Source organism: Notolabrus celidotus, chromosome 20, assembly GCF_009762535.1.
Source record: "Notolabrus celidotus isolate fNotCel1 chromosome 20, fNotCel1.pri, whole genome shotgun sequence".
Classification (NCBI taxonomy): Eukaryota; Metazoa; Chordata; class Actinopteri; order Labriformes; family Labridae; genus Notolabrus; species Notolabrus celidotus.
The window spans coordinates 14724347-14750597 of record NC_048291.1 but is presented as its reverse complement, the minus strand read 5'-3'; the positions used below and the strand labels follow the sequence as shown (position 1 = coordinate 14750597).

Here is a 26251-nt window from a genome sequence, read left to right as displayed (position 1 = left end):
TGGCAATCAATACAAAATGTGTTCTTTAAAAAGAGCGAAAAAAAGCTGCTATCTACATCCGGAGTAAACCTGGGAAAACACCAGCCAATCCCTGCCATCAGGAGCCAAAATATGAAACCAATCAAATCCTGTCCTGCTGTTCTGCCCGCCTCCTGCTCGTACATTTTCCCGGCATGCACTCACCATCTCCTGCCTCTGCTTCCCCTGCCTCTATTTACTGCCCCTCTTGCTCGACCTTGGGCCTGTCCCCTCTGACCCGATGAGGTGCTTTGCTCAGGACTGTAGTCTGGATCAGAGCCAAAAAAGCTCTCACCACGGGGGCTCTGACAAGCACAAAAAATAATGACATTTAGTAAGTCCTACAGAAAATGTATATGTATTATAGCTTTCCTCCTGATATCGTGTCATCAGTACAACTGGATAATACTGGCATGATAGTTGTGAGTACTAACAATAGCCATGTTTGTTTGTGTTTTTAACTTTCACTATGAGAATGTTTTGTTTCTTTCTTATCGCTGAGTGAGACATGAGTTGACAAAGTGCAAAACACAAACGATGTGCTTGAGGACTGGTTTTGAATCAGTCACGATCATATGGTCGCGAATCAGCGGCGCCAGTGCATGTGAGCGGAGGTGTCATTTGGAGGACCTCCGAGGGGAGGGGTTAGACGGAGTCCTGAGGAAATGCTACATTCAATTTCATGCTAGTTTTCCATGACTACCAACCCTAGCTTTAAGTATTGTTTTAAACAGAGAATGTTTCACTGCTCTCAAAAGATGAAAGAGTTAAATCTATTGTGATTTGCTTTTGTTTAGTTTTGAATCATATTTATTTTATTTTTTGGTCTCTTTTTTGGTTTCCAGATTGACGTTGTTACCTTGTGTTTCTCTTGTATTCTTGTCTTATTCAGTCATTTGTTGCTTTAGTTGTCCTAGTGCTATCCAGCTGTCATTTCTTGTGTTATTTTATGAGACAGTATCATTGTTTTCTTGTGCTCCATGTGTGTGTACTGTTCCCTGCTTTGTTTTGTAATATGCTTTAACTGTGTCCAGTCTAGTTTCACTTTCTGTGTTTTTCCTTCAGTTTGATTGCTCCCTATTTGTTTCACCTGTGTCTTGTTTTCACACCTGCGTTTGATTACCCACTTTCTATTTAGTCTCTCTGTTTTCCCTTCTTCTGTGTCATTGGGTCTTTTCTTCTGCGTGTTACTACATCTTTCTCCAGTGGCACTAGTGAAGAATTGTGTTTTTCCTGTTGCTCCCCAGAGGGTTTTTGATTTAGATTTCCAGTTGTTGGACATCGTTGAACTTTGGACTTTGTAAAGTAAGTTTTTGTTTTGCTATTTTGGTATTTTTGGTGTAATTGAATATTTAGTGATTTTTGTCTGCAATTAGGTTATTTTTTGTTATGTTTTCTGCAAAATCATGTGCATTTTCACATTATTATGACCTGTGGCGCACACCATGACAGTAACCTAAAATTGGTGCATATAAAGTTTTGTTATTGTTATGTTACAGTTAATAATTTACATAGCTACAAATCAATACATCATCTCTTTACTCTGCATGCTGGAAAAAGTTGTCCTGAACAAAAAAAGTAGTATCAAAAAAATCTGTATTCCATTAATTTGCTCTCATAACAAATGAGCGCTTTGGAGCCACATCTTTGCAGCAATGGGTGATGTTGCTCATGGGAATTGCAGTTTTACGCTACTGATGTCAAACAAAGGGGTTACCAGAATCGACACAACATACAAAATCCTCAGTCCATTTGATATGATATACATATTAATCTAATGTATCAATTACTGTCATCCAGTCATCTAATGTTATTCAAGATGACTTTCTAACAGTATGCTTTTTGTCCTTAAAGCATTACTAGCATACTACTTTTACTCAAGTTGCCTATAGTGCTTTGACACACCTCTCCAGAAATACAACATATAACAGGCCTAAAATAAAGTGCCAACCTTGAAGGCAGAAAAATAAAGCGTGCCACAAACTATAGTACCCTGATTGACCACTAGAGGCTGACACTAAAAGTCTGTACAGCCCACGCAGCAACCTCTATCATTGAAAATGACAGCACAAGAGACTGCAGTCCCTAAAGTGTCCACTTGAGGCTGACTGCAAAGCCAAGGAATCCTCTTTAGTGCCAAACTTCACAGCTGAAATAATCATGTTTACAGCCTAATTAAAAAAAAGTTTAAAAAAGTTTTATAAGACACATCTGTTGAGACATTGTATAGACTAAGAATTATAGATACATTTGCACAATAGGGTAAATGCTGGGTATATTGCTGTTGTTTGCCAGGAAGCTAAGTAGTTAAGATGAGCTAGCATGGAGCGCTGGTTTAGCTAAGTTGGTAGAGCAGGTGCCCCATGTACAAAAGTTACAGTCCTTAACCCACTGGTCACAGGATCAATTCCCAATCCTGACATGATTTGGTAAATGTCCTCTCCACTTTCTACCCAAAAAATTATGTTAAAAATGTTGAGTTAGCGTTTTGAATGTGGTTACCGATATGCCAATTGGTGGCGCCACAGAGGCAATATCTATGTTTTATGGTGTCCCCATTAGGCCCAAATTTAGAATGTCAAACTTCATGGCATAAATAAATGTTTCCGGTGCAAAAAAGGGGGATTTTGCTTTCTTGGGGTCCAGGGATCTACAGTGAAAAGGTGATAGGATGCTTAGAAACAGCAGTTAATAAACCAACTATCTCTTTCTAGCCTAGTAAATCTTGATATTTACTACAACTCCCACCAAATCTGCTGCAGCAGGGAACACTGACTGATGTGTTCTATCCCTGCAGTCTTGGAAAGTTAACCTACTTAAGCCTTTGACCTGCAGCAGTAATGGGACCATGTCATATTTGACAGGGAGGAGAACAAAGGATGAACTGGGGGCTTGAAAATATGCATCTTGGTCCAAACACCCACTGAGACAGAGCTGTTTTTTACTGTCTGACTAAAATCATCCGCCTTTTCTTCCACGTGAGCTGGTAATCCAAATTCTATATGAGGAACCACCCTAAGAACCGAAGTAAAAGATGTTTCTGATTTACTATCTCTTTCTCTCTCTCATATTATAGACCTTCAGGCCATTACATTGCAACATAATGTTTCAACATCCATTTTCCATTAACCTCTAATAGCTCTACATAAAGTAAAAATGTCTGCTGACATCTGTCCAAAAACAAATATTTTGATTCATTAATAGACTGCGATGAAGGAATCTCTCTATAGCCATGTTTGCTGCAATTTAGCTTTTCCAATCATATACTATATTTTTTTATACCCTGGACCAGCACGTCTCGTTCATCTCTCCATCCCCCTCCACCTCTCTGTTGTTCCAATTTCCTGTTTCCCCCCCGTCTCCAATTTTCTTGCACATTTTCTGTCCAAATGTCAAGTAGCAGCTGCCTGTGCCATGCCATTGCAGTCTGTGCTCATAAATCTGGGCTAATTCTCCACCTCTCGTCTATGGTGTATAAATCTTCTTACTCACAAGAGCACTGGTCCTTTTGATGAATGGGCTGGAGAGAGCGCTGGATGCCAGACGAGCTCCAGAAGAGAGCGTGGTCTCGGCAAACGTAGATAGGGAGAATGTAGCTGTGCTAAAGTTAGTAGCAGCGCGTCTGTCTTTCAACTTATATGTTGCTTTTTCAGATGCCTAACACAGAAAACAGCAAATACACTTTGCTGACACTCAGTTGAAGAATCACTTTTTGTTTTTTTGTAGTTAGATTTTTTGATTTCAAAAGAATGTAATCTCTAATACTTGCAGGATTTTACACTGAAAGTACAGAAAACAAACCAGCGACAGTATCATTGTGAGTAGAGACGGAGTGCCTTTTTTCAAGCATTACAGTCACTGATGGAACAACAGGACTGTTAAAGTCAGGTTTTAAGATTTGGTCCCCCAGTAAATTCTGAGGATGGCATATGGAGTTCTAAGCAGAGGTTTGAGTATGACTCAGCACGATGCTTGGTAGTCTAAATGCCATAATACATGAGTCGTGGCTAGGTTGCTTCTGAGGACTAGTATGTTGCCACAGCAGAGCCGTGGGTGGATGTTTTGTTTAATGAGTGCAAATGAGGACTTGTGCAGCCACCAGCTAACAAACAGTTGCTATTTTGTGCTTCCTTGTTGCTAGCTGCTTGAGTAGGCTATGTTGATCTCTATGTCAACCCACATTACCAAGTCAATCTTGCAGCTTGACTACTTGCTGAGAAACCAATCATAATCGATCTCCATGTCTCACCACGGGCAAAAGAGAGACAGAAACATACTGCCAGCTTGTCAAGTGCAAGAAACACTTCTTCAAAAAGACAACTTGATGACATGGTCTCTCAGTGCACCCTGAGTGTTTGTCCATCACTTTGAACTGTAAATGAAAGTGGGACAGATGATATCAGTCATAATGAAAAGCCTGTCATGGTGCCCCTCCTTTGCAGCTCTCAGTATCAAAACCACCATATACTTTACATTTGGAAGTAAAATATAGTGTAGACAGGTTCTAGCTAGATTGGCAACTTTATTGTAATTTTGAATGCCTGAAACTGCTGTGAGGGGGTAGGTATTAGACCAGACAATAGACGGCACACTGAAGAGTCAGCCCTTTTATTTTATTTAAGTTTTCCACAGCAAATATTCACAGTGAGTGAAATATTTGGCTGTAAGGATTACAGGCAAATCGTCGCAGACAGAAGCTCGTCACAGAGGCTTTGAAAAGGTGTTTACTTGTCTTATGAATTTAATGTGAGAATGCTCTATGATCAACATTAACTAGGTTGGTTAGCTACGAAAACAAGCCCTGATGCTGCAGACTGTCTGCACATGTACAGCCAAAACATCTTCAGCCTTTTTTTTTTTTAAGTAAAGGTCTGTACGCAATGTGATACCTAAATTAAATAGCATTACATCATTGTCTGTGTGTGCTACTTGGTTAATACACACAGAAGAATAATGAGCCAAAGTAATAGCAAAGACAAAGAACAATGCGACTCCAGAGATGGTATAAATTGATGACCTCTGCACATGGGCACTTCCGTGGACCCAGTGGGATAGTCTTAATCAGGAAATCCAAACAGAACCACTCTTTTCTTTCGTCTGTTTTTTCATCTCAGCGATTCTTGAGTCGCCACAGGCTCAAAGGTCCTCAACAACTCCAGATGGCCAGTCTGTCCTTGAGCGGCTGTGGCATAGAAATTAAGCAAGCATGTCTCTGAAAAAGGTTCTCATTCAAATCTCCAGACAGACTGGAGGTCTAGGTGGGGCAATCAATACTACTCTTTCACTACTTAACAACACTTCATAAAATGTCATTGAGTTGGCACTGAACCCTTAGCTGGTCTGGAGTAGCTGCTTAGTGGTTAAAAAAAAATGCTTGAGAGGCTCATTGGTGTGAAGGTGAACAGTGTTTAATATTGTGTTGAGGTCACACAGCCACCTCCTGTGTTGCACAATGAAGCCAATGCAGAAGTGCAAAATGCTGTTCCTTAAGGCTGATTTATACTTCTGCGTCGCCCCTACGCAGCAGGGGCTGACGCGGACATGAGCCCCACATACTTCTGCGTCGATGTGTCCGTGTCGCGCAGTAATTCTCCGCCGAAACGCCTGAGGGCAGTGTGCTCTCTCTGATAGCAGGTCTCCTACTTCCGGCCCGCTACGATCTCTGTTTACTTTTCCACATCGATTCAGAGCGTGTTATGCTAATCTACAGCTGATACATGTTGCTGTTTATCATACAGACATGATTACATGAAGAATAGAGAGGAGGACATGAAATACACGGCCGATGTGTGGCCGATGTCCGGGATCCCGGAAGTGCTGTGAATGCGGGAAAGACAAAGCCGCCGAGCGGACCAATCACAGGGCTTGCGGTCCGCGTCGGCTCTACGCGGAGTTACATTTTGGAGGAGGTGCACGTCAGCTACGTGCGTAGGCCTCTGCGTAGGTACGGGAGCTACGCAGACCTACGGCGTAGGCTACGCCGTCAGTTCGACACAGAAGTATAAATCAGCCTTTAAGTTTCCACTTTAGGTTGGCTCAAAATGCCCAGGAATCTCCTTTGTTACACTGTCCATTTTTACAGCCAAATTGAACTCCTTCACAGCCTGGGACAGAAAACAGGTGGTGATTTGGTCGACTAGTTTAATTTCTTCATTTGTAGGTGGTCACGATGTAAATGTTTGCAAAGAAGCCAGAGGTGGTGTGTCCACTGCCGGCTTTTTTTGTGCAGGTAGCGCCCACGACCTCATTTTCTGAGCGCTTCTCGCCAGCGTTTACTGTTGTTGGGTAACGGAAGTCGTCACGTTGACACTTCCGTGTCCCGTCATGTCTGTCTTAAAATGCTCTGTATGCTTCATACATGCTTTCATTCAACTGCATTTTAACATCAGCCAGTACTGAGTAGGGTCAATGCAGATTCATAAACCAGGTTTAGGTCGTCCACAATGTTGACTGGCATACAATCAGTGGGTACAAATTTTGCAAGCACTGTAGTTCACATCTTTGAATTAGTTTCATCCAGTAGACTGGTAATTTCCACTTTCCAAAATAATGCTCTGCTGACTTTTGTGATGTGACTGCCTGCTACATATATCTCATTTAGCTGCACCTATATTCTTAGCTTGTACCTGGTTACTCTAAACACTGATTTATACTTCTGTGTCGATCCTACGCAGCAGTGGCCGATGCGGACGTGAGCACTACATACTTCTGCGTGGATGTGTTCTGTCGAGCAGCAATGAGGGCAGTGTGGTCTCTCCGATAGTCAGGTCACCTGTTTCCGGCCCCACGGCTTTCTCTGTTTACTTTTTTACAGCAATTCCGTGCGTATTATGTTAATATACAGCTGATACATGTTAAAGCAATGATTACAGGGAAGAATATAGAGGACACATCCGAGGAGATGAAATACACTCCCGGAAGTGCTGTAAATGCAGGGAATACAATGCCGCTGAGCAGACCAATCACAGGGCTTGGGGTCTGTGTTGATCCAATGCATAGTTACATTTGGACCTACAACATAGACTGTATAAAATATGGACATAGTATCCGTGACGTCACCCATCTGTTCCTGAGTGCTGTTTTGAAGCCAATTGACGGCGGCAGCCATATTGGAAATGCGGAACTCGACCAGTGTGACGTAAAGAGGCGGGGTTTGAGCCTCCTATCCAACAGCTTTGTGTTCTCGTCTGGGAGTCAAGTCAGTCATGTCCTTAATTGGGCAAAAACTCGTAATCTTAATATCTTCTGAACTGTCCCGTCAGAAAAAAATTCACCCCCGAAAAGTGTGTGCCGATAGATAAATTAGCTACGTAGAGCCAAGCCGTTTTTTGAATCAGGCTGTAAACATGTTTATTAATGCTGCAAAGATTGTCTTTTTTGAATTGGTGTCTATGTGGTTTCCGGTGTTTCTGCAGCCAGCCTCAAGTGGATTCTCGATGAATTGCAGTTTATAACACTTCCGCATGGGCTTCATAGTTTGAGACCAGAGGTTGCCGCTTGACCTACACGCATAGGGTACGCCGTCGATTCGACAGAAGTATAAACCAGGCTTAACTCAAAGTACTAAAGTGATATGTTAATTCCATTTCACACAAAGTGCGTATAACTTTTGACTTGTCAACTGAGCTGTATGGAAATGTTTTTAATTGAAATTTGCCATTCAGAAGTGCAGTAGAGTCGTTATTTTCCATCACAGCAGGAAGACACTGCAGTAACATAACTATGGTGTTCAGAAAGGATCAAAATAGCATACATTAAAAAAATACACGTTATTTTCCTATCTTAATTGCATTGCAATCAATGATTTATTAAAATAACAACATATTAAAACTACAATCTCTATATTTTTACTCCATAATTCTGATGTACCTTATCATTTTTAAACTGAATAAATTAGAGAAGTTGAGCAGAGAATACGATGAAGTCTGTTTACTTTATTACAACAGTGTGTTCTTCCCTATACCTTCCAGCACATATGAAATGTGTATGAAATTTTAGGCGATTGTACAAATTAATTTGACTCCAGATGTTGCTGAGGAAATTTCACACTTTCTCTTACATGGCTGTAGATCCTCATTTGTCAGGGTGTAACACAGGGCTGTATTTATTTAAAGCTTTTGGTGGATCATAAGTGTAATGGAGGTTTGGTTATAGGAATTGTGCAGGGTTGCTTTGGGCTGTGATAGTAGGGCCTGATGTGAGATCGTGTCATAGGGCCCAGAATTCTTGGTAACACCACTGAATATTGGTATGACCACCACCAGGAAGGCTGAATGCAAATGTTACAGAGTAGAGATAACATTCCAATCTTTAAGAAGTGCATATTCTCAATTCGTGTCCTCATCCTAACCGAAACAAAGTCATCTGACTCAAACAAGTTATACAACTGGTCGAGAAAGCATGTGTGGCAAATTGCATTTTATGGATATTAGGGTTGTTTTATAAAGTCAAATTTTGACTCAAGGGTCTCAGGTTTAACTATTTTGATAGTGTGTGTAGTCTATAAACGGAAGCTGAGTCTGCAGTTGCTCTTTGCCCTTTGGTGTGTGTAATACCCACGTTCTCTCCCCCATAGGTTCTGTTTATCTTCAGTGTTCTATTCTAATGCCAAGAGGTCACCAAAGTTCACAAATTCATCCTGAGAGAGGCAGTAGTAAATGTAAATTGTAAAATTTCATGACAATCAATCAAAAAGTTCTTACTAATATCCCAAACTTACTGGTACTGGGAGAAAACTGATAGGATCGCCTCAAGCCATTAAGAGATGATGTAGAAACCATATCTGTGACGCCACTTGACAAAAGACACTTACCAATTCCTACCAAGGCTCCTCTTGCAACATCTTTCTCCTCTGTTTCTTTCCTCCGTCATTCCTGAATATGACATGCTACCTGCCAATTACGTCTTGCCTCCCTCCCAGTTGATAAGAGTGATGAAGCAGTGTGGGGTCCTGGAGTACAGCCCTTGGGGGATGGCATGGGTAAAATATGAGTGTCTTGTAGATCGCTATGAAATGTTGGAGTCCTCCTTCTATACAGTGTGCCCTCCCAACCTTCATAATTCACCTAGCACTACCAAATCTTCTCTGACAGGTTAAGTAAATCTCTCACAGTTTTTACAGTTTAAACGGTTACTCATCCCTTATCTTGAGCCATCGGCTAAAGGCAGTGCCCGGTACTGAAGTGATGGAACTTTAATCACAACCATCCAACATGTTATTTCTTAGGATACGTCTTTTTTTTTCCCCAGAACATATAGATTTTTAAGATTGGGCAGAGCTAAAGTTTGTCCAGAACTGATATGTTAAAAGTCAAGCTTAGTTAGCTGACTAAGAATAAATGTTGTGAAGCTGAGAGTAGAATTTGGACTGCGTTGTCCACCTCCAATTTCTGAATTGAAACTTTTAGGGCTTAAGGTGATAGCTGCATAATGAATATGGGCCAAGAGAGAGTGGCAACTTAAAGCTTCCTCTGAGAAACTTTTATTTAATGGTGTATTAGGCGCCCGCTGTGGACAAAGCAGTCCGTCTTATCTGTATGCTTATTTTGTCCTGTACATGTGGAGGTAGTGTTTTCTGATTTAAAAAACTCCTCTTCCTGCCCTATAACAGTCAACGTTATCACTCTCTCTGTAAATCTTTGCCCTGGAAAATGTAAACAGAGGCTGATTCTGCGTAATGTCCTTGTCTGGCCTGGACCCTGTGGCAATGGTGACAGACATTGAAAACAACAACACAAAAAGTAAGTGTTGTTGTTGATGGTTTTGTTTGCTTCTATAGGTCATAAAAGGCGACAGTATTTATTTAAATCTGTTTAAGAGCTAGCTAAAATCTTCTCACAGGAGCTTTAAGCGGTGGCGGTGCATGAACATGTCTGCAAAACAAATAAAACTGTACAACATTATTAAATTATTTCAAATTATAAAAGATCTAAAAGATTGTTTTTGCTTTTTAGTGTGTATGTATGCAGATATCTGTAAAGATTAGTCAGGGATTAGTTAGTCATTAACAGTGATGCTTCTTTATGACCTACAAAAGCAATAAGGACTGCAACAAGACTGACTATTTTTATAGTGTAATTTTAAATGCTATAGCTGTTGGAAGGGAGTAGGTGTCAGGCCAGATGATTGATGGCATGTTTAAAAAAAATAGCCTTTTCTTATTTTTCTTGATTATTTCTGCAGTAAATATTCACAAAACATATTATATTTGCCTGTTAACATAAAACAGGTGGAGATTTTTGTATCAGAAAACACTACGCATGTACAGGACAAGCTCAGCAAAGGGATAAGAGGCACCACTTCTTCCACAGAGCACATCGAAATCAACACAAACAGAAAGTTCCTGACAGGAGCTTTAAATAATGTATGATATTCTGCAGGGAGAAATGCCAAGGAGACAAGGGAATAAGACATTAGGTGGATGTATGGCTAGATTGAGCAAAACTACTGTCAAGTAGTCAGCATTTACAGTAAGAGCAAAAGAAAAGTGGAACTTAGTTCCCTCACGTCAGAGACTATGCAAGCCTCAAGACTTTCAGTCACCAAATTAGAGCATGGCCAAGGGCAAAGCAATCATGTGATCACTGATCTAAAGCATGGATTTTTAATATGTCTGTGAAGGTTCTCAGTCATCCAGGTCATGATAGTCCAAAGCTTGATCCGTAATGCAACTGGACTGGTAGAAATTCTTGAAGATGTTTCACCTCTCCTCTGAAAGGCTTCTTTAGTTCTGACCAGACTGGGGGAGAGCTTGAAGATATAAGCCACTAACAGTTGTGGGTGTGTCCAGGAGTCACAAAGAGATTTCATGGATTTTAAAAAATCATGGACAGAACAACAGCTATCCCAAGTGAAGCTGGAACTTTCAGAGATCCCCCTGGTGACTGGCTTTGGTATGGGCCTGCCTTCTCCATTATAACAGCTTGAGCATGAGTCAGGCTAGACAATTAAACTTGTAAAATAAATGTTTCTCAAATAAATGAATTCAATTAAATAATATAAAGTTACCCCTCCATGGGTCGCCACCTTAACGTGGTGGAGGAGTTTGAGTGCCTTAATGATCATAGGAGCTATGTTGTCGGGGGCAATTGCCCCTGGTAGGGTCTCCCAAGCCAAACAGGTCCTAGGTGAGGGGACAGACAAAGTGCGGCCCCAAGACACCTGATGGGAAAAAAGAACAGGACCAAGTGTACCCTGTCTAGAGGGCCACCAGAGCCTTACCCTGGAGCCAGGCCTGGGGTTGGGGCCCGCAGGCGAGCGCCTGGTGGCCGGGCCTTCAACTATGGGGCCCGGTCATGCCCAGCTCGAATTGGTTACATGGATCCATCCTCCCTTCTTTGCTGGAGTTATGCCTGGTGAGAGGCGGAGGGCTGGTGTGGGCATGCTCATAGCTCCCAAGCTCTCTGCCTGTGTGTTGGAGTTTTCCCCGGTGGACGAAAGGGCAGGTGTGGTCCAGCTATAGGGGGATCACACTCCTCAGCCTCCCTGAAAAAGTCTACTCTAGGGTGCTGGAGAGGAGAGTCCGGCTGTTGGTTGAACCTCAGATACAGGAGGAACAATGCAGTTTTCGTCCTGGCCGTGGAACACTGGACCAGCTCTACACCCTCGGGATGGTGCTGGAGGGGGCATGGGAGTTTGCCCAACCAGTCCACATGTGCTTTGTGGACCTGGAGAAGGCTTACGACCGTGTCCCTCAAGGTATCCTTTGGGGGGTGCTCCGGGAATATGGGGTGGATGGCCTGTTGCTATGTCCATTCAGTCTCTGTATTGTCAGAGCCAGAGTTTGGTTCGCATTGCCGGCAGTAAGTCAAATTCGTTCCCGGTGGGGGTTGGACTCCGCCAGGGCTGCCCTTGGTCGCTGGTTCTGTTCATAACTTTTATGTACAGAATTTCTAGGCGCAGCCAAGTGGCGGAGGGTGTCTGGTTTGGTGGCCTTGGGATTCCGTATCTGCTCTTTGCAGATGATGTGGTCCTATTGGCTTCATCGAACAGTGACCTCCAGCTCACCTATGGTCACAAGCTGTGGGTAGTGACCGAAAGAACAAGCGGCTGAAATGAGCTTTCTCCGCAGGGTGGCTGGGCTCAGCCTTAGAGATAGGGTCAGGAGCTCAGACATCCGGGAGAGGCTCAAAGTAGAGCCGCTGCTCCTCCGGATCGTGAGGAGCCAAATGAGGTGGTTCGAGCATCTGGTCAGGATGTGTCCCGGGAGTGTCCCTGGGGAGGTGTTTTGGGCATGTCCGACTGGGAGGAGGCCACGGGGAAGGCCCAGGACACGCTGGCAAGACTATGTCTCTCAGCTGGCCTGGGAGCGCTTTGGTATCCTCCCAGAAGAGCTGGTGGAAGTGACCGGGGAGAGGAGTGTTTGGGCTTCCCTGCTGAGGCTGCTGCCCCTGCGACCCGGACCTGGATAAGCAGGAGAAGATGGATGGATGGATGGATGGATGGAATATAAAGTTAATTAAAAATGAATGCATTTTTTTGAGTCAAGACCAATAACTGATAATTACCTACTCTTGATGAGATGACTGATATTTAAAGTTTATCAGGTGTAGTTTTTGAACACCTAAGGCTAGGAAAGGCTAGTATGTAGTTAGCTATACTCTCTATATAGTATTCTAATGTGTTTTTTTGTCCTTCTTGCAAATGGATCACAGATGTTCATTAGCTTTAATAGCTAACCAGTATGTCACCTAAACTAAACAAAGGCATTTCCGCTAATTTGTTTTACCTCTTTTGCTCTTCAAATAGATTTTTCCCTGCATCCTGCCATAATCCTCTCAATTGGTCTATACTTCTTGGACAAAAAATTGAAATGCCTCCATTATGAAAAAAAATCTTGTCCTCTGCCCACACAGGAGTGTGTAGGTAAGTCATGTCTGAAAGAAAAGAAGGTTTCACCAGCAGTAACCTAATTATCCTGACACTAAGTGAAGGGCACAAAGGGATTATGGAGGTTAAGTACAGCATTCCATTAGTGGTCTGACACTTATCACCCCTATCAATTCATTATCTATTATTATCATTATATCAGTGGAAAGGACCAACAGATTCTGCTGGAGTGCAGGAACCTGAGACTGTTCTGTCAGAGCTTTGAGTATAAGATGCTCGAATCCCTGAAATAGCCTCATTTCCACACTCACAACAATTCACTAACAGGATGCACTGCAGCAGGGGAAGCTGGGGATTAAAGCTGAATTGTCACCGGGGTTTGTATCAGTGCACGATCCGGGTTTGAGAGTTAGAGTGAGTGGGAGGAAGAAAAAAAACCTCTAAGTCGCCCTCGGGTGCATGGAGGTCTACTTAGCGCATGAATAATGTAATGAAATAGCTGGTGATTTATTCTACAGTAAACACACCCTTTTGACAGAATGTCCTCAGACGGCGAGTGTTTGTAGGTGGTGGTGTGTTTTGAGACCTCCATACTTTGCTTGCATGCTTGTGTGTGTGTGTCTCAATGCAGATGTCTGAGTGTGTCGTCAAGTGTATGTTTAAGTGTGAACCCTGTGCAAGGTGCTGGCCGAGCTCATCACAGGTGAGGGCCTTGTGTGGGCTGCTGTCACCTATTCTCCATCATAGCCTTTCTTCTCCTTCCTGTCGCCTGTTTCATGTCATTCATTAATGGGTGCCCCAGGGCCAACAATAGCTCACTACAGCCTTTTATTACTGTCACTTCACTCTCAGAGCCCGTCAAGGTCAAATCTGCCTCATTGTCGTTCACCTGTCACACTCAGCCTGCTGACATTTGTGTTATGGGGAGAACGAAGAAATGTGTGTGTGTCTAAAAAAGAAGAAGAGGGTAAAAGAGAGAAAGAGACAGAATGACGGAGAGGAGAAGGAAGGGAAATAATAAAACGTCAGGAGAGCTGCCATGTGAACAGATGTAGTCTGTTCTCTGTCCTTGATTAAGCGTGATGAGTGAGGCTCCTATGAGAATACAATATGTAAGTAAAAATAAAAAGCCAATCTGTTTCCTGGGTAGAATTTTTAATCACAGGATCATTGGTTTTTGGAAGGAAGCGATCCGTTTTCAAAGACAGTTGAAAACTTAATAAAATTAAATGTTGCATCTGCCACAGTTACTTTGAAATTGATCAGTCATCTCTTACATAATTTTCTGTCTGATACAATCTACATTCTACAATAACATGTACCATATTTTAGTGTTATGTGGATTTACTTTGTAAGTTTCAATGATGTAAAATTTTTATTGTACCATACACTGACATTTTGCATTGTGAAATGTAATGCAGCATTACACTCTGATGAAATTAGAAATAAAAAAACAAGGGGGAACATTATTCAAAATGAATACAACCCCAATTTTAAAGATGGAAGGCTGTGCAAAGTGTTGATAAAAACTGATTTTGATGGTTTGCAAATTGTTTAAATTCTACATTTAATCTGAAATAGTGCAAAGACAACATTTAAAATGTTCAAGCTGAAAAAGAAAATTGTTCCACAAAATGTAAAATATCATTCAAATTGATGCCAGCTACAAGTTTAAAACAAGTTGGGTCAGTGTCATGTTTGCCATTGTGTTACTTTACCTCATATTTTGAAAACACTCTGTGACCATTTGGGAACTGGGAAGACCAGTTTCTGGAGTTGCTCAACAGTTCAGAGTCTCCTTTGTTGTAGTTCCGTTTCATGATGTGCTTAATTTTTTTAATGGATGACAAGTTGGGACTGCAGGTAGCCTAGTTTAGCACCACAGCTCTACTACGGAGCCATGCTATTGTACCATGTGGTTTGGCATTATTTTGCTGAAATATGCAAGGTCTTTCCTGAAAAAGGCGTTGTCTGGATGGCAGCATATGTTGCTCCAAAACCTGAATATATAAGATAAGATAGTAAGATAAGATAAGATAGTCCTTTATTCATCCCACATATAATGTTCATCATTAACAGTTCCCTTCTCAGATGTGCAAGCTACTCATGCCATGATCAATTATGCATCCCATACAGGATGCCCACTGTTGAGCTGTCGTGTGATAGCATCCTCTGCTCTAAAGAAGAGAGGGACCACCTGGATTGTTGTGTCCATGATTTCCAAAAAGAATGTCAAATTTTGATTCCTCAGACCACAGATCAGTTTTCCACTTTGCCTCAGTCCAACATGCATGAGCTCCGTCCCAGAGAGGTTGCCAGCATGAGCATGTCTATATTTAATGTTCTCTTTGCATGGTACAGTTTTGACGTGCGTTTGTGGATGCAGTGATTAACTGTTTTTGGAAGTTCTCTGAGCCAATGCAGTGATTTCCACCACAGAGTCATGTCTGTTTTTAATGTCAGCTGAGGCTTGAAGATCACAGCTATCCAGTGATGGTTTTCAGCCTTTTCCCTTTTGTACAGATCATTCTAAAATTGTTGTAATCTTTCAATGTTACTGTGTACTGTAGCTAATGATATCTCTAAGTTCCTTGCAATTATGCAGAAATAGTTGAACTATTTGCTCACAGCCTCTCCTATGTAGTATGTTGTTATTGCGTCATTTTCAAATAAATATGGGGTTTAAATCACTTTGCATTTGCAACAAAGTAAAAGGCTCAAAAATGTATATTCTTATGGCAGTATGACTTAATTTCCACTAACACCCAACTCAGTCGAGGCATGATGTCTGTCTAACATGAGTCTGGTTCTGCCTGAGGTTTCTGCCTGTTTAAAAGGAAGTTTTTCCTCGCCACTGTAACAAGCTAAATGCTCTGATGTGCAATGCTCATGATGGATTAAGGTGGGGTCAGACTGAGTCTTACCCTGTCTTGAAGTTGGGTCTCTGTTCATAATTTGACATAGAGTGGTCTAGACCTCCTATGTTTGTAAAAGCGTCGTGAGACAACGTTTGTTGTGATTTGGCGCTATACAAATAAAGATTGATTGATTGATTTATTGATACATGCAAAACAATTTGGCAAATTGTGGTTTCCATATTTGTGTAGTCACCATAACTTGGTTGTGATCATAAACTGATTGGTTTGCTACGTGTTCTGACATGACCGTGTCATTGTTGTTATGATGATTATTTGTTGTTCTTGTAAAAACGACTTGTCTGTTTTGCATCACTTGGAAAATTACAAAATCCCACCTTCTCTGGGAAAAATTCTGTCTTTATGTCTGTCAGTATGTATTTCAATTTATGTCAAGTGCAAAGTGAGGGTTGTTATAAATATTAAAGCTGCTGTTGGTGGTCATGATGTAAACATCAGTTCTGAGAGAGATTTCGAATGTCAACGCTACCCCTCCCCTCTCTGGTGTCGTGACCCCCCTTACAGAAGATTGTTGTGCGTGTTCTATGAGGAAGTAATGGCTTCCCAGCCAATCAGGGCGATGTAGTGGGGCCGCCTCTCAACAAATCAGGACAGAGGCTTGGGGAGTAGCTCCGATTGGTCCGTGATAACGGGAACAAGGGGAATAATAACATTGCTTGATACAAAGGCATTGGAAAAAACTGAGATTTCGCCATAATCTCAAATTACTTCACTTACAGATGAGTACCGATTAGTATTGGTATTATGACCTTTTCTCCAAACCCAGCAGAAAAAAGTACAGTTTTTTACACCATTCCTACCAACAGCAGCTTTAAGTGATTTTAAGAAAACCAGTTTCTGTTTCGAGCTCAGACATATGGTGTATTCTTGGTATATTCATTTTTCATGTATGAAACTTGGACTACTATTTCTGTTGTTGTATTTAAATCAGTGTTTTTTTCATTTGTGTCACATTGCTCATTAGCCTTGCTAACAACCATGCCTATCTTAAAGGCCCTGTGACAAGTAGCCCTGAGAAAGAGCTCCTCTGTTTAATTTCATGCTCAAAAGACAGAAAAAATGCCTCTTTGGTGTTCTGATTATTTTGGGTTTGTGTGAACAGAGTATAACTGTGTTGATAGTGACGTTTGAGGTTGTCACGCTCTTTTGAAAGGCTAGTTTCTTCTCTGAATTGTTGTTCAGGCTGACTTCCTCCTTTGTCTCATGAACGTGGGAGGAGATGCTGGAGCAGACTGGAGGAAGGCCTCAGGGGGGAACAGTATGACATCAAGCATTACATATAAAAGTTAGTCAAGCTCTTCGCAGGGAACTTCTGCAAATATTTCATTTGGCAAGAACTTTGGACTTTACTCAAGATAACTGGAAACTTGCAGGATGTTCAGGACAGGCTGACAGTCAATTATCAGCATTTTTTCCTCCACAGAATTCCTTTTGTACATACATCCTCCACTCCAACTCTGGACTTGAAAAGAAGACAATTTTTCCAGGCAGTGATTTCCTCCAATATCTCTTCTCTCTGTGTCTGCGTGTGTGTTTTTAACAGACAGGCCCATGGGCTTACAGTTTTGCAAGCCTTGCAGCCCGTGCTTACAAAGTGAGGAGGAAAGCAGGGCGGCTGGCGGCTGCTCGTGTGTGTGTGACGACTGGAGATATTGCTCTGACCGCTGCTGTGACATCTGCTGCCAGATGTGTGTGAACGTATGCTCTGGCGTGTGTTCAGGAGACTGCAGCTACACCTTCTGTACCCTCTGCCTCGGCCTGGCGCAGAACTGTGTCTCTGTTATTCACAACCAACAAGCTGAAACATCAGAGGCACAACGTGAGTCTATTATTCATAATGCAACCATTATATGACTGCCTGTATTTACTTCAGCTAACCTAAATTTAATCTGACTCTTTTTATCTGTTTTAGAAGCTATGATGTCTCCTGTGCTGCAAGCAAATGGAACATGTGACTAACCCCAAAATATGCATTGATTTAAAGCCCTGTAACTACACCAGGTAAATCAAATTTTGCTACTAAGTATTTGTTTTGATAGCTTCAGTGTCTCGACATATGCCATGGGATTTTCACACCACAGGGTCCTTTGTTTCATCAAAGAAGAGCTTAATACCAATTTTAGCTGCACTGTAACTGAATGAGAAGATGTTTCATTCCAGCTATTTAATCCACATTGACCTCTAAAGTTCCTGCCAAGCGTACTATGGAATGCATCCAGCCATTTGCATTGTTAACTTACAAGTGCATTCCACTGATATAAAAAGTGTGTTTCAGTGTTAAATGGCTCATAGCTCCCAAGACATGTTAACAATAACAGAATTCTCAATGCACTGCACAAATAATCATCATCTCTGTTTCATGGGTCAAAACTGGCCAGTGTATGTAAGTCCTCTCAAGTTATATTGAGCACACTTGAATGGTAAATCCAAGTTTCAGAAGATTGTAATCCTCTCTGCCATATTGCCAAGTAAATGCTTCTGTTTTTGTTATGATAGTGTGACTGGTTCTGGGTATATACTTGGAGCAAAATTATGATTACAAAATTGTGTTTGGTCTTAGATGACCAGATTAGGGACCTGTGTCCACTACCCCCTCTCCTCACCGGCAGCACCTATTTTCCATACTAAACTAAAGTGGTTCAGTGTTTGAAGCAGTGGCGGCTGGTGGAGTTTTCTCCAGGGGGGGCTACAACTCCAAAATAGTACATGTTTGCTTGCTTTTTGGTAAATGTCTGAGGTATCACACCAGTGTATTTACATACACGAAAACAGCAAAAGCAACATTATAATGTCATGTACTGTTCTAACTTTTGTACATAAATTTTGCTCTTCTTTCCTTGAGAGAAGCAAATTTCTCAATGACTCTATGGTTAAAGTCAGGGATGCTTTTGACAAGTTTCTTCTCCATAGAGAGCATGGCCAATGCATTGAGACGATCCTGTGACATTGTGTTCCTGGGGAAGATCTTGATTCTCTTCAGTGTTGAGAAGCACCTCTCAGATTCAGCGAGATTCATTCCATTGTCTTGCTGCATCACCTGTAATAGATAAGTGACCATGGTGATGGTGTCTCATGACTGCAGTATTCATGCTGTCACTGGTGCAGTAGGCTAAATAGCTACAGTAGATCATTGATTAATAAGATTTCTGTTTACCATTTGTATAAGCTGTGTAAGCTAATCATTGTCTCAGTACTTATTGAAAGAGGTGTAGATATGATTCATGTATCACCAATTAATGTGTGTGTAGTAATGATATTACATGCTCGCCAGCAGAGTGCACTGTTACACTGTGTATAATGCTTGTTAACAAATAATCTGTCAAATAATAGCATTACTATTCCTGCCAGTTTAACTTTTCTGAAAAGTGCTTCAAATCGGTAATACCTGTCTTTATCCATGCTGGGTCACATCCTGACGTTTGGAAAAGGAGGCAGGGAAAGCAGAATGAAGCATTAGCATCACTGCATACAGTTAGCCGAGCCTTGTTGCTAAACCAGGTTCTGGTTTAAAAAGACCGGGTGTATTGTCTCCCTCTGTCTTTGGACTTCTGATTAATGTTGATGTTGGGCTGATCAGATCCGCGCTCTTTCACGTGGAGCTTCTCCTGGTACGTTCTCCTCTCAAAAGTTGATGTTTTGAGCGACTTCACTGAATTATTTACTTTCTCTCCCTCCATTTTGCGTCTCTGTCCGATCGTCTCCTACTCCCACGGCTCGACCTGTCAAACAGCCGCGCTTTGACGGCTGTGACGTCGGCCCCATGACAGGAGGGTGGTGGTATGTAAATCAAGCTGCATTCAGCTCTGAGCGCAGGGAAGGTGCGCCCCGACATGGCCCTATCTCTTGTATTGAAGAGGAGCTACTGCGCATGTACAACTTTTAACGAGAGTCTATGGCCAAAGATTTCTGCGCCCCGGGGGGAAAACGGGGAAAACTGGTCTAAGGGGAAACCCCATGGGGAAAACACGTCACCAATCAGACAACACAGATGAACGAAACAGCTTTACTAATAATTATTTAACTATATAATATTAATCTTGCTCATCTAAAAATATATATACATACAGTTCAGAATATTATTTTATTATTGAATTTATTTATTTATTTATTTATTTTAAATGTCTTGTGGTGGGTGGTGGGGCGGCGCCCTAGCGCCCCTATTGGCCAGCCGCCACTGGTTTGAAGCTCTCTCAGTTGAAGATAATTCCATCGCACATGTCAGTGTCACTCTCCTTCAGCGACCAGAAGTTGCGATAAACTTTCTTGCTGTCTGTAATTTTAACAAACAGGGTGATAAATATTCCGTCATAATGTGTTATGAAGATACGCTAACACCATGCAGCAAAGGCTAGCAGCGGGAGCCTTCACTTAAATATACTCTGAGTGACCTGAAAAAGAAGCTAAGTGTAGCAGTTTCTCTGTGTATTCACACACTGCTTGTTACGCTCTCTCCTCCTTGGGAACAGCTCTACAAAAAACTGCATCTAGCAAGCTAACATTAAAGCATATCACTTCACGGTTTCTCTGCTTCATGCATATTGATTAACCTAACACAAATGACTGACAGGGGCTGACACAGAGTTTCAACTTCATTAATGACCTGACCTTTTGAAACTGTGACTTTTTCCAACTGTGGCATACCCATAGACTGTATAAAATATGGACGTAGTATCCGTGACATCACCCATCTGTTTCTGAAGCGCTGTTTTGAGGCAAATTGTAGGCGAGAGCCATATTGCTGCTGTCGACTGATTGTGATGCAAAGAGGCGGGCTTTGAGCCTCCTAGCCAAAAGCTACAGTGTTCCCACCTGCCAATCAAGTCAGCTGTGCCTCTCATTGGAAGACTCGTAATCTAAATATCTTCGAAATTGCCGCGTTAGAAAAAAATTCACCCCCCTCAAGGTGTGAGCCGTTCGAGAAATGAGCTATCTAGACTACACTCGTCTTTTGTACCAGGCTGTAAACATGATTATTTCTGCTGTAAAGATGATCTTTTTTTAATTTGTGTGTAAGTGGTTTCCGGTATTCCGGAGCCAGCCTCAAGCAGATCCTCGATGAACTGCAGTTTTTAGCACTTCCGCATTGGATTCATATTTTTAGACCGGAGGTTGACGATTGGGCATACCTTTAAAACTGAAAACAAGCTCACACTTAATCAACATTATTAAGTAACATAACATTATAACTAACCAGAGAGTCTCACATATGGGATCTAGCTGAATCATTTCAAGTAAATATCCAAAAATTGTTTGTTAACCCCAGCTACGGTCTCTTACTGACTCAAATTGTCTCGTCTTTGATACTGTGACACTTATCTTACTTAATTTCTTTCATCCCACAGTTATAGCAACTATAGGTAGCTGCCTAACACAACAATTAGCAGCAACCTCCAGGGCAGAAAAATTAAGCCATATCAAAAATTGCAGTACCTTGAACAGCCACTTGAGGTCGACTCCAAAGGGGGGTCTCTCCCCATAGAGCCCTATGTCAGAATGAATTAAACATGTCGTCACCCTGGTATACAGAGCGGTATGGGTCTCTGTAGCTAATTTCCATATTTAATTGACATGCTGTAAAGTGTGTATATTTCAAGGCACTGTGAGGAACTTTTAAATTGTGTCAATTTTAGCAACCCCTGTGGACAAAGCTGTTTTTCTCATTTCCTGCCCAAAAGCAGGTCGTTTTCTCTAATGGTAAAAATAAATCTTCTGCTGACTATCAACTGTTACATGGAATTATCCCCATGATTCGAGGGTACTGGGTTTGCATACAGTGGATTGTTCTGTCTTCTATCTTTTTTCCTGATAGTCATGTGGACAGTTCATGTAAGGGCATCAGGATTCATTTTAGTCTGTTTCATAACTAGCTGAAAACTCCACACAGTATCTTCAATACTTCACCAGTGAAGATTATAAAAAGGCTTAAAATTGTGCATATTTAGGGTTGTGGCCGCTTTGAGTCACAGGTGGATACCATTAAAAGTTTGCTGGGCGTCATCACAGCTAATTTGAGCAAAGGGAGAGTTGACTTTGCTCCAAAAGCTCTCCTAGCTTTTAAGTCTAAGAAACAAACAGCTTCTTTCAACTCTGATCCAAAAATAGTTACTTCTAACTAAACATGGGGACGGCTTCATTGTCAAAACTCAAGGCTACAAAACAGCAGCAATCAACCAATACTTGACGTCATGTTGATCACGAATGAATATTTTTCATAATAAGTTCCTTGCACTGAGGATCAAGAATGGATCTGTTTTTGAAAGACTGATGTAATGTTAGGAAGAAACACACTTAGACATACTGGAGGAGCCCTTACTGCAGTAAAGTGAAGTCTAAGGGTACGAAAGTGGAAGAAAAGAAAAGCAGTCTAACATTGAGCTGTTATGCTTTATAATTACAGGACTGGGTAGAGAAAGTGTAAGATACAGAAGGCCAATCATACTGCAAGAACAGTTTGATTAGCTGGGACAAGATACAAGGACGAGGGACACGAGTGAAGGCACCACCGTGCTGTCAGAAGATAGGTGGTATTGAGTCCCCACGTGTGAGGAGGGACCTGTTTTATAAAGTGTTACGTCCCGGCTCCGAGGACGCAACAAAAAACGGGAGAGGAGACGAAGTATACAAAAGTGAGTACAAATTTATTACAAAAGTAAATAATAGTGCACAACGAAAACAAAACAGCCGCGCCGCGCTGCGGTGCTGCCACGGGGTGAGAGCAGAGGTGTGCCCGACGAGAGAGAGCCCCACGCCGGCTGGGAGAGCTCTTTATACCGCCTGCTCCAGGTGCAGCCCATCACCTTGATGACCCAGACCTGCAAGACACACACACAGACACACAGACACACCTAGTGGTGTGGAGGGGTCGTCACAAAAGCAAAAGAAATGAGCAAAAATCAAACTTTCCGTGTTCTGAGAGCATTGAATGAAGGTGCTAAAGATTATGTCCAGGGCATTTAGAGAGGCAGTGGAGATGTTTACCCAGAATCTTTTAAAAGAGACAGTCATAGGAGCGTTTGTTAAACAATCTTTTCGTAAAAAATAATGAGGTTGCTGTCTGTGGGGGTACAGAGGCACTTCAGGTGTGACTTTGAATTGAGTTTGTCTAGGGGAAGTATAAATGTCATATAATGTTTGTCAGAAATTAACTCAAAGGCTCGGTGCTCTTAAAGTTAGCATGAATGCTAAATAATATAAATATATGTTTTGGTGTATTAACAGTAAGAATGCACCTTGTTGCATGCTCTAGATCAGGGGTTCCCAAAGAGTGGGTTGGGACCCCCTGATGGGTCCCGAGACACAAACGGGGAGTCGTGAAATGTCTTCCAGAATGTTTTTTTTTAAAGTAATCTAAAAATAATTTTTTTTATTCATTATAGTAAAAAAATATCAACAAAAATAGTAGCTAAACTTGAAATAAAACCTTGAAATTAGAAAACGTAATAAGTTTTCTGCCTTTCTTTGTTGCCAGATGACTCCTAATTTTAGGGTTAGTGAACAGTTAATGATCAAAAGCATCAGTAGCAGTGGGTTAATTCATAACGGCATAGGAAACACAGGCACATGCTCATATAGGTTGGGTCATTTTCTGCAGACCAGCTATATGAAGCCACATTAAATCACTTGGAGGGACAACAGGGGTCGCAAGTCTTTGGCACCTTTATTTTGGGGGTCGTGGGTTGAAAAGTTTGGGAACCCCCTGCTAGATGAGACAGTAGCATAAGCATTTATTGATTAAACACAGAGCCTATGATTTATATATCAGTCTGTGTTGCAGTAAGTGTGAAATGTGGATTGAACTCTGTCACCCTCTCTAGACGCCACCAGAATTACTACTCAGTTAAATGGATATTTCATAACTTTACAATTGGAGACCCAAAATGCCAGTAATATGTTGTGTCTGGCTGTAGAACAGCAACCTGCCACTAGGCTTGCGTATCACGAACACTTCCAACTTGGAGCCAGTTCTAAATTGACTAGATTTGTGGATTTGATGAGGCTTGTGAATTTTGTTTCAGTTTTTTGGTTTCAAACAGCAACCTAAGTCTTTCAGGATTAAACCTCAGTGAGGATAATCAAATCCACAGAAGTTATTATCTCCCAGGATCTGCAATGCCAAAATAACATTGCAACATTTGCGACGCAGTATGCCAACAAAGTGGTGAGAAAAGGATCTTAGTAGCTTTTCTTTAATGTTGAAACTAAAGCAATAGTTGGAAACAATGCACCCCCCAGAGGCCTGAGGATATGGTGCAGTTGGACACTCATGTTTTCTTGGGGTGTTGCTGGTTTCAAAGGGGAAATCTGCAGCAGCAATATCTTCAACCTCAGAAGTTACCAGAGTTACTCGAACACTTTATGACATTTGATCAGGTTGCTGGGATAAACATGATAAATGCTTTGACCATTATGTATTGCTTTTACAGTTTATTTGAATGTATGCGCTTTATCAGCAAAATAATAGATCTTTTCTTCTTGCTACTCAGAAGGAGTTGGTGGCACAGAATTCAATAGCTGTGGTTTGACCCACGAGAAAAACCTTTAGACAGCAGCAGGAACTGTGATATCTCTGCTTTATATCAGATTGATTGACAAGTTTGTATTGAGGAGACTGCCTGCTTTCCTCCACAGTGGCTGTGGAGCTGGAGCAAGCTACGGGCTGCTGTCTAATGAGGACAGGGTTGAGGAGCACTGAGACCTCGATAACCAGTAAAGAAAAAGCTGTGTGCAGAGTAAAACTTTGTGAGTCCAAAGTTCATGAAATCTTTTTGTGTTTACCAAATAATGATTAATCAATAACAAGGTATTGTAATCAGAAATGATGTATAAACATGATATGATAGGCTGCTGGATGTTCTGAACTTTGTATTTGTGTGTTTTCTCTTCCTAGAACAATGGTCCCTACAATAGGCTCAAGCTTATCGCTGCTATCACAGCTGGACAAAGCTTCCCAGAACAAAAGAAGCCTCTTCTGAGCCACACCCATGAGGGACTACAGACTGTACTCTACATAACACTTGTGTCACCACTTTTCCAGCCAAATGCTGCAACTCATTTCCTGTGGATGGATTTATTTCTATTTGTGTCTGGATGTTTGCTTACAAAAAGGACACTTACAATATCCATACTTTTCAGAGACAAACAGGGTTCCCTGATATCAACTGAGCTGGAGTGTTGTATTTTTTAGAATCTGGGAGATTAAACTGAAGCGTAGAAATGGCCTCTTCCTTGCACACAGGCAGTACTTCAAAGCACTCATTAGATGTCTGCAAGATTGTTTTCACTTTCAGGCAAACAAAAATATAATGTGGTTGCACAAAGTGCATGATATGATATTTCTTTGTGAGTAAAGGCTGTCTGAGGACACAAGGTGTTATTTGCTCACATGGAATCAGACCTTTTTTATTAACCTCTATGAAATTGCTAGTTTATGGAAACGTTTATGGTAGAATGATCTGTGACCCAGCATCAAAATAAGATTAGACTAAGGTCTAGTGAGGATAAAAGTCTTGCACAACATAGTCTGATGAGCTGAATTGTGTCCCCAGCTGTACCCATCTATGCTCTTGTTTTCTCCCCCTCACAGTCCCTGTGGACTCTGCACCGCATTCAGTCAAACTGGAGCATGTATCCCTCTCAAACCCAGAGGATATGCTGCGTGGCCTAGTTTGCTCCTTGAACTGACCTTATCCTTCAGAAAGTTTGTTTTGTAATATCCGCAGTGAGAGTCTGGAACTATTTGCGTGTACTCCACTCACCTTGAATGATCGATCGTCTCTGAGTGTGGTTTCATTTTGTCTTTTTTCTTCCTCTTTGCTTGAAATCTCCTGATAGATGGAAATTGAAATTGCGAAGTCTTAATTTAATACCTGGAGTCTAGAAGGAGCTCTGATGTTAACTGAAATATTGCTCCCAAATGTTGCTTTGCGATCAATAAAGATTGGGTACTTAATTGCTTCAGAAAAGCTGTAATCTTTACCTCAGAGAAGAAGAGTTTTTTTTATGTATTTCATATGATACATTTGTCTTTTTTGTTAACACAGGATAAAGCCATCTTTTTGTGCAATGAGGACTTAAACAAATCAATGACACCATATCTTTAAAACCTTGTCTCATGAGGCTTATACTGAAAGATGGCTTCATTTACAGCCTGCAGAGTGTGGGCACACAGAAAGGTAACAGTAATAGAAAGTCAGGGCGAGGCCCCAAATAACTGAAGTTCTACCTCAAAAATGGAAGAAGAACAAAATTCAAGATCTCAGGAGGATTTTTTTTTCACACCTTTCTGTCTTTCATCTTCTTCCCTCTCTCTTATGTCTTTGTGGCTCTGTGCATTTCTCTCACCTCGCTTGCTGCCTCTGTTCTCTTTTCATGAATCACATTGCTTTTACTGAATGTCTCCTGGTTAGGTGTGGAGAAAGGCGTCTTGTGCTGCTGTCAGTCAACTAGATTACAGCTCTGGAGGATCCTTA

At 41.6% G+C, this 26251-nt stretch overlaps 1 long non-coding RNA gene across 2 annotated transcripts; it reads left to right on the top strand.

Annotated features, from left to right (window-relative positions):
- Positions 1 to 1191: 1191 nt before the first annotated feature.
- Positions 1192 to 25717, top strand: LOC117832499. Of its 2 annotated transcripts, XR_004635195.1 has the most exons (7): positions 1192 to 1323; positions 12766 to 12882; positions 17326 to 17601; positions 17695 to 17783; positions 22180 to 22408; positions 24411 to 24521; positions 24670 to 25717. It is a non-coding gene; the product is annotated as an uncharacterized LOC117832499 (long non-coding RNA). The 2 variants fall into 2 exon arrangements; XR_004635194.1 differs by lacking the exon at positions 12766 to 12882.
- The last annotated feature ends 534 nt before the right edge of the window (positions 25718 to 26251 follow it).